Source organism: Bactrocera dorsalis, chromosome 1 (genome assembly GCF_023373825.1).
Source record: "Bactrocera dorsalis isolate Fly_Bdor chromosome 1, ASM2337382v1, whole genome shotgun sequence".
Classification (NCBI taxonomy): domain Eukaryota; kingdom Metazoa; phylum Arthropoda; class Insecta; order Diptera; family Tephritidae; genus Bactrocera; species Bactrocera dorsalis.
The window spans coordinates 41,486,753-41,497,314 of NC_064303.1; positions in this window are offsets into that span (position 1 = coordinate 41,486,753).

Sequence of the window (10,562 nt, forward strand, 5' to 3'; positions counted from 1 at the left end):
TACACACACATATACTCGTATCTGTATTTTAATAAATGAATCTCACCTTATTCTCGTGCGTCAAAGTGGCATCTACATATATATGTATGTACATACATATGTATGTATTTAGGCGAAGTTCTTTCAGCTGAACCGGCCCCACACGCAAACAGAGTGTCCCTACGAGACCGTTCACCGACAAAATACAATACAAAAATCAACGTCATCACCAACCCTAATACACACCCAAAAGTAAAATATCGTCTGGTTGCTGAAGCTTCTGTTGTGGTCGTTGGCGCTGTTCTTCTTTACTTACTCAATAAAATTTTTATTATGATATCGCGTTATAAGTAAGCTGACGAATACGACAGCGTCGCTACACACACATGTGGTATGTACATATGGATGTATGTACATCCATACATATATACACGCATGCACAATACACTATAAATGTGTATGAAAACGGCACACACGATCTTTTTGCAAGCGAGTTTTTCGTCTTAATTTTGTTTATTTGTTATATTGGTCAACGAATATTAAATATTTAGATTCTTAGACAAAATGGAGCTATTTCAGTTTCAAATATAAATGGGAGTGATGGTTCAAACCTTGTTAAAAACACACGCTCGGGATATATTTGGTATTCTGTCATAGCTATTCTTGAGATACTTTTCAGAGATTGGTAATCCTAATAATTACCATCAATATACTAAGGTTCGCAAGGAATTGGTGTTGACTCTATGAGAGTATACATATACCCCTTACATACCTACTTTGTTATGAGAAATTGTCCCAAATTTACGTGATTTTCATAATTTTTTAGCATAAATAGCTTTCTGACTAATATTTTTATACCCTGAACAAGATATGTACATATGTACATACATAACAGAGGTCTTTTAATTTGTTTGAATTTTCTTCAGATTATAAATATAACAAAATTCTCAAATCCTTCGTTGAGTATTTAGACTCAACAATAGACAGCAAATTTAGTTTAGTCTACCGATTTTCTAAAAAAACAAGTTTGCTTCAGGAAATTATGCCAGAGGTCATATAGTAATATCTAATTGAAAAGTTTTAAAATGTGAAGCATTATCTGATTACAGAGTATTTATGTATGTATGTTTGTATCTGTAATCTCAGGGCGTTTAGTGGTACTATCACAACTCTGGTATCAGCGCCATGGTGGCTGTATTAAATTAAATGTTGCGTCGCTTGAACGCCGCTGTCTGTATAGTCGCCATTATCATTGCTGCTTGTTTGCCAAAATCTATTGTTTGTCACAGCCGAGCAAAGAACTCTGTATTACCGCCACAGTGAAAGCGAAATTAGCAAAGTGTCTTAGACAAACACACACACATAAGTGATGTAAACACTAGTTTGTACACAAGTGATATGCCAAGTGGTTGCAACAAAACAAAACAATACAACATACAGCAACTGCTTTGCGTAGAAGAAGCAGCATTTGTCGTCGTCACATGTCGGTTTTGAAAACGAACTGCACACACTCATAAGCAAACATCAACTCCACCGCCAAAGTAAATGCAACAGCAGTGGCAACAAACAACGAAAAAATACCAATGACCGGTGCGGCAGCGCTGCACCTATGCAGCTTGGCCAGCTAAGCAGCGTGGAACTCGGGCACGTGGAGGCTGTGTCGAGTTTTCAACACAATATTATGCTGAGGCAGTGTGACGGTTTTCGACAAGTGATTTCATATTCTAAAAATACTCATCCGACACCATGGTCGCATTAAACGAACTATAGGAAGAACTCACACTCGTACGCGCTCGTGGCTGGTAGAGTATCTAGATACAGACTCAACACACGTGTATGTAGATACTTATTCCTTTACATTTTAACATTACTGCAGCCAGCAAACATTTACATTTGGCGGCATAAAAGTGGACATTGAAAGAGGGTGTGATCAATGTCGGGGTTTATGAGTACTTTATAACTGCTTATACGTATATATGTATATGTATGTATGTACATATGTTTGCACATATTTTAAAAGTTGTGGGTAAGTTTCTATGTATGTACATATATAGGCTCGTAATTTAGAATTTGTTTTTTGCACGAATATTTTACTGTTTATTATGCCCTTGTAACATGTTGATACAAAGTATAATAGTTTTGTTCGCCTAAAGGGTGATCCAGATCGAAGTTCCCTACTTTCTTCAGGAGAAAACACAGAAACTTAAAATTTAATTTGGAATGTTTATTATCATTCGAAAGAACATTCTTTAGTATTTATTTTTTGAAGATTATCTCTTGTTAGCCGCGGCTATATCTTAGATGGTATATCCGTTGAGCCCAACTTTCGATGACTTGTTTGAGCATTTGGACAGGTAACTTGCAATCGAAGCGGGTTTGTCAACATGGACTTTAGGCTTTACATATCCTAACAGGAAAAAATCTAATGGTGTGATATCACACGATCTTGGTAACCAATAGATCAACATAAAATTATCTGCTCACCGAAGTGTTCTCTCTATAAATCCATTGATTGATGCGATATGTTAAAACTAAATATTGCCGAAATCACGAGCATTAATTTCAGGCATCAAATAGTAAACGTTTGTCTCTCATGATGAAATGCCAAACAATACTGAATCACGCGTGATATGTCAAGAATCTGTGAAAGTCTTTACGTGCAGCCATATTATGTTAGTACATTAAGATTATTATTGAGAAACCAGTTTTTGTCTTTCACACAGCTGGCTCGATTAACTATCAGCTGTTATACTATTCTTCATTTTCTATTTTTTCTAATGCTTAAAATTCATCAGGTAATTGCTATGTTACGACCTGGACAACAATCAGCAGAGTTAAACACAGCCAAATTTATAGTGTGGACAACAAACTGGGGCGTTGCCTTCTAGTTTTAACTCGATTTCAAATCGATCTAAATTAGCGTTTTAATAGAGAAAACGCCGGTTAATTGATCAATTAACTCCTGTGCGAAAAGGTTATAAAGGTTGTTTGTATCGCATAAAACTAATACAGGTATATACCGTGGCAGTGTTTTTGTCCGGATATAGGAACTATCCACATATAGGGGCGTAGCTAAAACGTTTGTTTAAGATATATTCTTCGAGTCAGAAGCTACAACTCAGAACTATATTTCAATTGAGCAAATATGTATGTAAATGCGAGCAAACCTCAGCTAGGAGTGAATGAGTATTGTATTTATACATTTTATGAAACCTTGTCCGGTTATCATAGATAAATTGAACGAAATGTTATTGTTTTTGTATAAAAATAATAATGAGAACGTTGTGTTCATGAAATTTGTCCGGTTATGAAAATCGTCCGGCTATCAGGACTGTTCGACTGTTTCTGTGAAAGCTGTAACTTGGGTAAGAATTGAAATATCGTAAAAAACGTAGTACATGTATTCTTCTTAGCAAATAATGTTTGAGTGAGTTCATAGATGGGCGTAATTATGCCTCTGCCACTTTCACAGAACATCATTAATCGAAAACCTGTAAAGTGCCTTCAAATGTACCAGCCTATTACGAATATAAAGGCTAAGTTCTGGTATAACCATATACTCTCGCATCTAGGATTAAAGCCGGGGTAATACCTTCAGGTATTATGTATATGTGTATATTAAAAAATAACAATCAAATTTAATATTTTATAAAGTTATATTATTAGAACTATATTTTTATTTTGGTTGATTTTTTAAAGGTTAAAAACTCTTTGTTTTGAGAAAACTACGCGTCCTATTGAAAAAAATTATATTGCCAAGTTGTGTATTATGAAAAGATCTACACCATTTACATACATACATATGTATAACCTGAAAACGTCTGTGAAAAACTCAAATAATGCAGTTTTTTGAGTTTTATTTTTATCTTTTATAAAAAAATATCCTTTTATTTCGTAGTAAGCTAACCTTTTCATGACCTAAATATGATGTAATTCTCTTGGTTTATTTTTTCGACATATTTTGCCTTAATAGTGCAAAAAACACTAATTTTCAACAAAAAATTGTCACGTCAAAACGTCTCGTTTGTTTATTGAAATATAACTATATTTTTTGTATACATTAAGTAAGTTTAGCCTGGTAGCTTTGTGAGCCACCTATAGACCAGTTTTGGTTCTTAAAAATAACGTTACGTTGTTCATGTGATGTAGCCAGCCTTTAGGATTCCAGCACTTGACGCGAATTTCAACAGACATCTTCCAGTATTTTATACCGTGGAGTACCCAAAGTTTGAAATGCAAAATAGATGCTCCTTTCTTTCCCCGGTGCCTTGTGCTAGACACTTCCTGCAATTATCTTGATATGTCAACCCGATTCTACGGGCGCGTCCTAGATTGTGACCAATGAATATTGCAATTCTGTGATTCGACAGTTGAAAGGGCCCATAAAAATTTTAATGTTTTGCACGCAACTAACATCTGTTTACACCAACCATATTTTTCTGTGTTCTTCTTTCTCAATTGAAAAGCGGGATCATGTAGTCAGTGATGCCAAACCGCCATTACCAACGAAATTATGTTCTATATGTAAATTCTCTTCCAATTTTGCCGCGCAGTTTTCAGCGACGAGGTCAAGCACGAGTTCAAGGGTCGCCATTGGAGTGCTTTTTCACCGTTTTGAGTCAATTGAAGCTATTAAAGGTGAATCGCTACGCGTATTGAAGGCTATTCCAAAAACTGACTTTAACACATGTATTGGGGCCAAGGTATTACTTCGATGAGAAAGACATAGATTTTGAAGAGTAAGCTAATAATTCTCAAATTATGAAATTATATTTGGGAGAATTTTCTTACTATTTCTTGCTCATAGAATAGGACCAAACTTCTACCTACCTTCGCTATGAAAACTACCGTAGCCTCTCTCCATGAGTACGACACATAACTGACCTTCAGGCATCCTACGAAAATCACACACGAACAAACAAAAAGCCACAACCCGAATAGACACAGCGTATTTTGTAGCTCTGCTGAAATGATGCCATCCATACCGACCCATACATATATGTAGCTCTTAAAGTTGAGGCCACTGACTTCGAATTTCGGTAATAAATATTGATAATTTGACCCGTTGTTGGATCGTATATTTTTCTATGACGAAATGGCAAACTTTACTGAAGAGAAAGGTCAAAAAAGCGGAAAAAATTTGGCGTCGTTTGCTGTCCCTATCGGTCTACTTTTGTAGTGCCCTATTGAAAACCCTTATATTTGTGAAAGTTTTCGGCATACTTACATATACATACATATGTACATACATTACTATAGTCAGTTTTTTCAGAGAATGAAAAAAGACTCTTAGTGAAGACTATTAAAATGAAAATGTCTAGATTAAACAATTTTGTAACAAAAACTATAGAAATCTTTATGATTATAATGCCGTGGATTAGATTTAAATGACTTAGAAATCTTCCTATTGTAGTTCACTTTTAAAAGAGAAAGTAAATAATTTGCTAAGTTTACTTAAAAATTATGACAATCAATACTTATGATACTGGATTATTTTTAATTATTTGTTGTCAAACACATCCACTTTTAAAATTCAAAAATGTTTTTATGTAAAAAATAAAAGCAAGTAAGGTGAGGTAGATAGAAGAAAGATATTAAAACTACTTATTATAGGGAAACATAAAAACCCACACTTATTCCAACAGCTTGTATTGAATTATTAAGGTAATAAAAACCCAAATCACCAGTGAAATCCACAAAAAGTGCCTTATGTAACTACATATTAGATTTGCTTATAAAATATCTTACTATTTATTTACATATGCCCTGAACAGGGTTTGGCAGGATGGTAATAGCACTGATTTTATTCCGTCGCGACTGGATTCCTAGCTAATAAACGGGCGGTTGGTCAGTTGTGTCCGAGCACCTGGAGAGTCAGGACAAACATTTTCGCGGGACGTGTTTCTGTGAGTGCGAAAATGCAGCGTTCGTTAAAGTAGAGGTACGCGATTAAATTCTGTGTGAAACTCGGTAAATCTGCGACAGAGACGTTTGATATTATCAAGCAGGCTTACTCAGATATCGCTGAATGAAATCTCAAGTGAAACGAAAAGGCATCGTCCACCATGAATTTGTTCCTCCTGGAAAAACCGTCAACGTCAAGTTTTACGTGGAATCCTCAAGATGGATTTTCGGACAAACCCTGTACATCCAAAACGCACCCAAACCAAATTTCAAAAAGACAGGATTGAATATGACATAGTCAATGGACAAGCACGATTTAATTTTAAACAAAAGTTTAGATTAGAAATTCAATATGTAAATAAACACTTCTTGAAAAGACGTGATAACTGAAACACGTGATAACAGAAGGAGACCTGGAAGTAGACTTTTATCACGGAGAATGTAATATTACATTAAATAGCCTCGTCAAATTGTATTTGTCTATAAAAGAATTATTTTTTAAACTCACTGTTGATATAACCGAGCTTAATTTACATCCCTATGGCGACTATATCAAGTATACGATCACAAGCAACGGAGTAGCTTTGTGAGTAAGCGTACGCATTTTTTATACTTATAAACTTTTTAAAATGAATTATCTTGAAGCTTATGTTATTCAGCAATGAGAGATTGACTTATTATTGCAAAACTAGAGGACCTGGCGAACTCTGTTTCGCCTTATAGGAATCAAATAAGCAGGTTTTGGATTTTCTGCAGCTTACGCGGCTACAGCCGAGTTAACAACAGACCGCCAGTGGATTCTACTTTTGGCAAGGTGGCGCCAATTGTAGATACCAAGCGGAGCTGGGTCTTCTCCACCTGGTCTTTCCAACGGGTATTGTGTCGAATACTTTGAGAGCTGGAGTGTTTTCGTTCATTTTGTCTTTTAATTCGCTGAACTGTGTTAATGTTGTCGTATATCTCGTAACATCGTTTCATCGAATGCGATATTCGCCAACGCGCAAAGGGCCACAAATCTTTCACACAACTTTTCTCTCGAAAACTCGTAACGTCGACTCGTCAGATGTTGTCATTGTCCATGCCTCTTCACCATATAGCAGGGCAGGAAAAATGGGTGACTTATAGAGTTTAGTTTTTGTTCGTCGAAAGAGGACTTTACTTCTCAATTTCCTACTTAGTCCAAAGTAGCATATTTTATCAAGAGTTATTCTGGGTTGGATTTCGAGGCTGAAATTGCTGTTGCTGTTAATATTGGTTCCAAGATAGAGGAAATCATCTACGACTTCGAAGTAACAGTGACGTTTGGTATCGAACGGCTCGGAGCGGTCCTTCCCGATCCTGACAGATTTTTTGGAGTTGTAAAGTCTTACTACATATTGGTCACTATTGACATGTTAATAGTATGGGGTATTGTCAAAAATAGTTAAAACGTGGCAATACATTCCTTAGGCGCCATAAATCTCGAACTTCCGTTTGGCCATATATTATATAATAAATGCCTATTATCCCCGACTCCCATGTACTTCATTTATCTAACAAATATGTTTTCAAGTATACTTGAGCAATGCCCAAATTAATGCAATCAGCCCATCCCTTTCGCTGCTCCAAATATAGGATATACATATAAAGAATTCCGACTTGAGTAACAATTTACATATCTGATGAAACTTGATAAAAAGGTAAGTTCGTAGATGGGCATAATCGGACCACTGCCGCCTAATTCACACACAACACAATTTTAAATTCTATTTGAAACTTTCACTTACCAGTATACAAATCAACAAATATGTCAGGAAGAAATTTGCACGAGTATTTATTTTGTTTAAAATGAATAAAATCCGGTAAAAAATCGCCCTAGCCCCATATAGCTAAAAAGCCTGAAGGTACTTCACTGGCTTTAATCCTTGCAAGTTACACCCAAACTTAGCCCTTCCTTACTGGTTTAAAATATTTTGCCAACACTTATACGAATACATAAGTATTTCGTCGGCTTTGTTCCTTGCAATTTGCAAAAGTAAAAGTTCGGTTACACCCGAACTTAGCTCGTTTAACCTAATCTCGGCCTCCGCAGTTTATGAATTTCGGTCACTTATCCATGTCACAATACCAAATCGATAGTATGAAAGCAAGAGCGAACAAAATTCTCAGAACTCGAAAGTAGAGGAATAAAATTAGCAAAATCTAATTAAAGAAAAAATAGATTTTTATCAAGTATAAAAACGAAATTCGGGAACTATTCTCTATACATACATATATATTTTCCTAGAAATTCAGTACTAAAAGAAGATTTAGACATATTACATCTTATTTTGTTTAAAATGGCGTTGTTTACGTTAAATTATTTTGACGAAAATTGGTTTCCAACTAACGAGGTGCGGTTTAATTTAGCATAATTACATACTCAAATCAGAAACTAAAATAGTCGGCCATAGTTTTATAAATAAATGTAAGGAACCAGCTGTGGTGAGCGAAAAATCTCGAGTTGAGCTCTTTTTGACTGGTAATCGATAACATAGTTGTTACGACTATGACAGGGCGAACAGTTTCGAGAAAATGGCAGCGTTATCAATGAGTTCGCAGCCAGTCAGCAATAAAACAGGAGCTAAGCTTAGTCTGCAAAGGTCAGCGCTAGGACTGGAACTGCAGCTGAACTTATCTCCAGGAGCACCACAATATCCACAGCAGCCGTAACCAAGTTTAGTAACCAGAGTCTGGTTACAAAGAAGAAGGAGAAAGGAGATACCAATAGTGAAGTTGCTGGTACTGCACACAAGTATCTTTAATGTCGATTGTCTAACCAAAGTAAAATACGTTGAGAAGCGCCATCTTGTCTACCTGATCAGAGAGTTAAAACTGCAACCGCCAACCAATGAGGAGACTAGCCAATTTTAAATTAGAACCACCAGTAGCGGTAGCTAAAAGACAGAGGTTAGCTGAAAAGTCTTAGTCGTCAGCTAAAAGTCTGTAAACAAGGACCCAATAAATAATTTGCTGATATGGTCCGGAATCGCAGAGCCCAATGAAATTATTCTAAGTAGGGAGGACTGGGACAGGACAGGCCAGGCAAAGAAAGCTGTTATACATGTAGTACTTTAAACTTGTAAAAGGATGGTGGGACCGAAATGGGAACTAACGCATCGTGTAACTCATGTTTTCTACACGGCAGTTGTAAGGCCGATTATAACATATAGTATAGTATATTTATATGGTGGTAAATATTGGTAAAGAAATACGCGGAGAGGCGTATGGAGCGCTCACAAAGAACAGCTAGTAAATGTGTTAGTGGGGCTCTTGAAGCAACGGCAAATCAATTACTGGACGTTATTTAATATTTAATACCCACAGCCCACAACTTTCAGCGAAGTCGGTATGAAAATGAAAAAAATTTTTAAATATGTAAATAAAAAAAAATATTAAAAAAAGTCGACCCACTTCAAGATTAGCAAGGATAGTTGCCAAATTACTTGAAGTTTTTTTTGAGGAAAAAAAATTAAAAAAAAAGTGGCGAACTTCCAAAAAAAAAATTACGATTTTACTTAAAAAAACCGATTATTTTATATAATTGATCGTGTTAAATTTTTTTCGAGTATTTTTTCGAAAAGTTCATTCAAAAATAAAAATCAAAAAAAAATGGTCCCCAAAAGTCAATTTTTACAAAAGTTATGGTTATTTGAATAAAAAAAGCCATTTTTTTAGCAAAAAATAGCAAAATTCATAACTTTTTTGAAGTTAGACAAAAAATTTTGAGAAAATTCTCAAAAATGTTTTTCAAAGGATAGAAAAGGATGGATAAGTTTCAGCAAAATCTAAAGGGGTCGGGTTCAAAAGTGGTCGATTTGGTATGGAATACCCCATATCTTCTTCTTTACTGGCGTAGACACCGCTTACGCGATTATAGCCGAGTCAACAACAGCGCGCCAGTCGTTTCTTCTCTTCGCTACGTGGCGCCAATTGGATATTCCAAGCGAAGCCAGGTCCTTCTCCACTTGGTCCTTCCAACGGAGTGAAGGTCTTCCTCTTCCTCTGCTTCCCGCGGCGGGTACTGCGTCGAATACTTTCAGAGCTGGAGTGTTTTCATCCATCCGGACAACATGACCTAGCCAGTGTAGCCGCTGTCTTTTAATTCGCTGAACTATGTCAATGTCGTCGTATATCTCGTACAGCTCATCGTTCCATCGAATGCGATATTCGCCGTGGCCAACGCGCAAAGGACCAGAACTTTTTTTTTTTCGCAGAACTTTTCTCTCGAAAACTCGCAACGTCGACTCATCGGTTGTTGTCATCGTCCAAGCCTCTGCACCATATAGCAGGACGGGAATTATGAGCGACTTATAGAGTTTGGCTTTTGTTCGTCGAGAGAGGACTTTACTTTTCAATTGCCTACTCAGTCCGAAGTAGCACCTGTTGGCAAGAGTAATCCTGCGTTGGATTTCCAGGCTGACATTGTTGGTGGTGTTAATGCTGGTTCCTAAATAGACGAAATTATCTACAACTTCAAAGTTATGACTGTCAACAGTGACGTGGGGGCCAAGTCGCGAGTGCGACGACTGTTTGTTTGATGACAGGAGATATTTCGTCTTGCCCTCGTTCCCATTTGCGTTGCTTCCTTGCTCTGGAGAAAGCAGAACTAACGGCGCGGGTGTTGAGACCGATGATATCAATATCATCGGCATACGCCA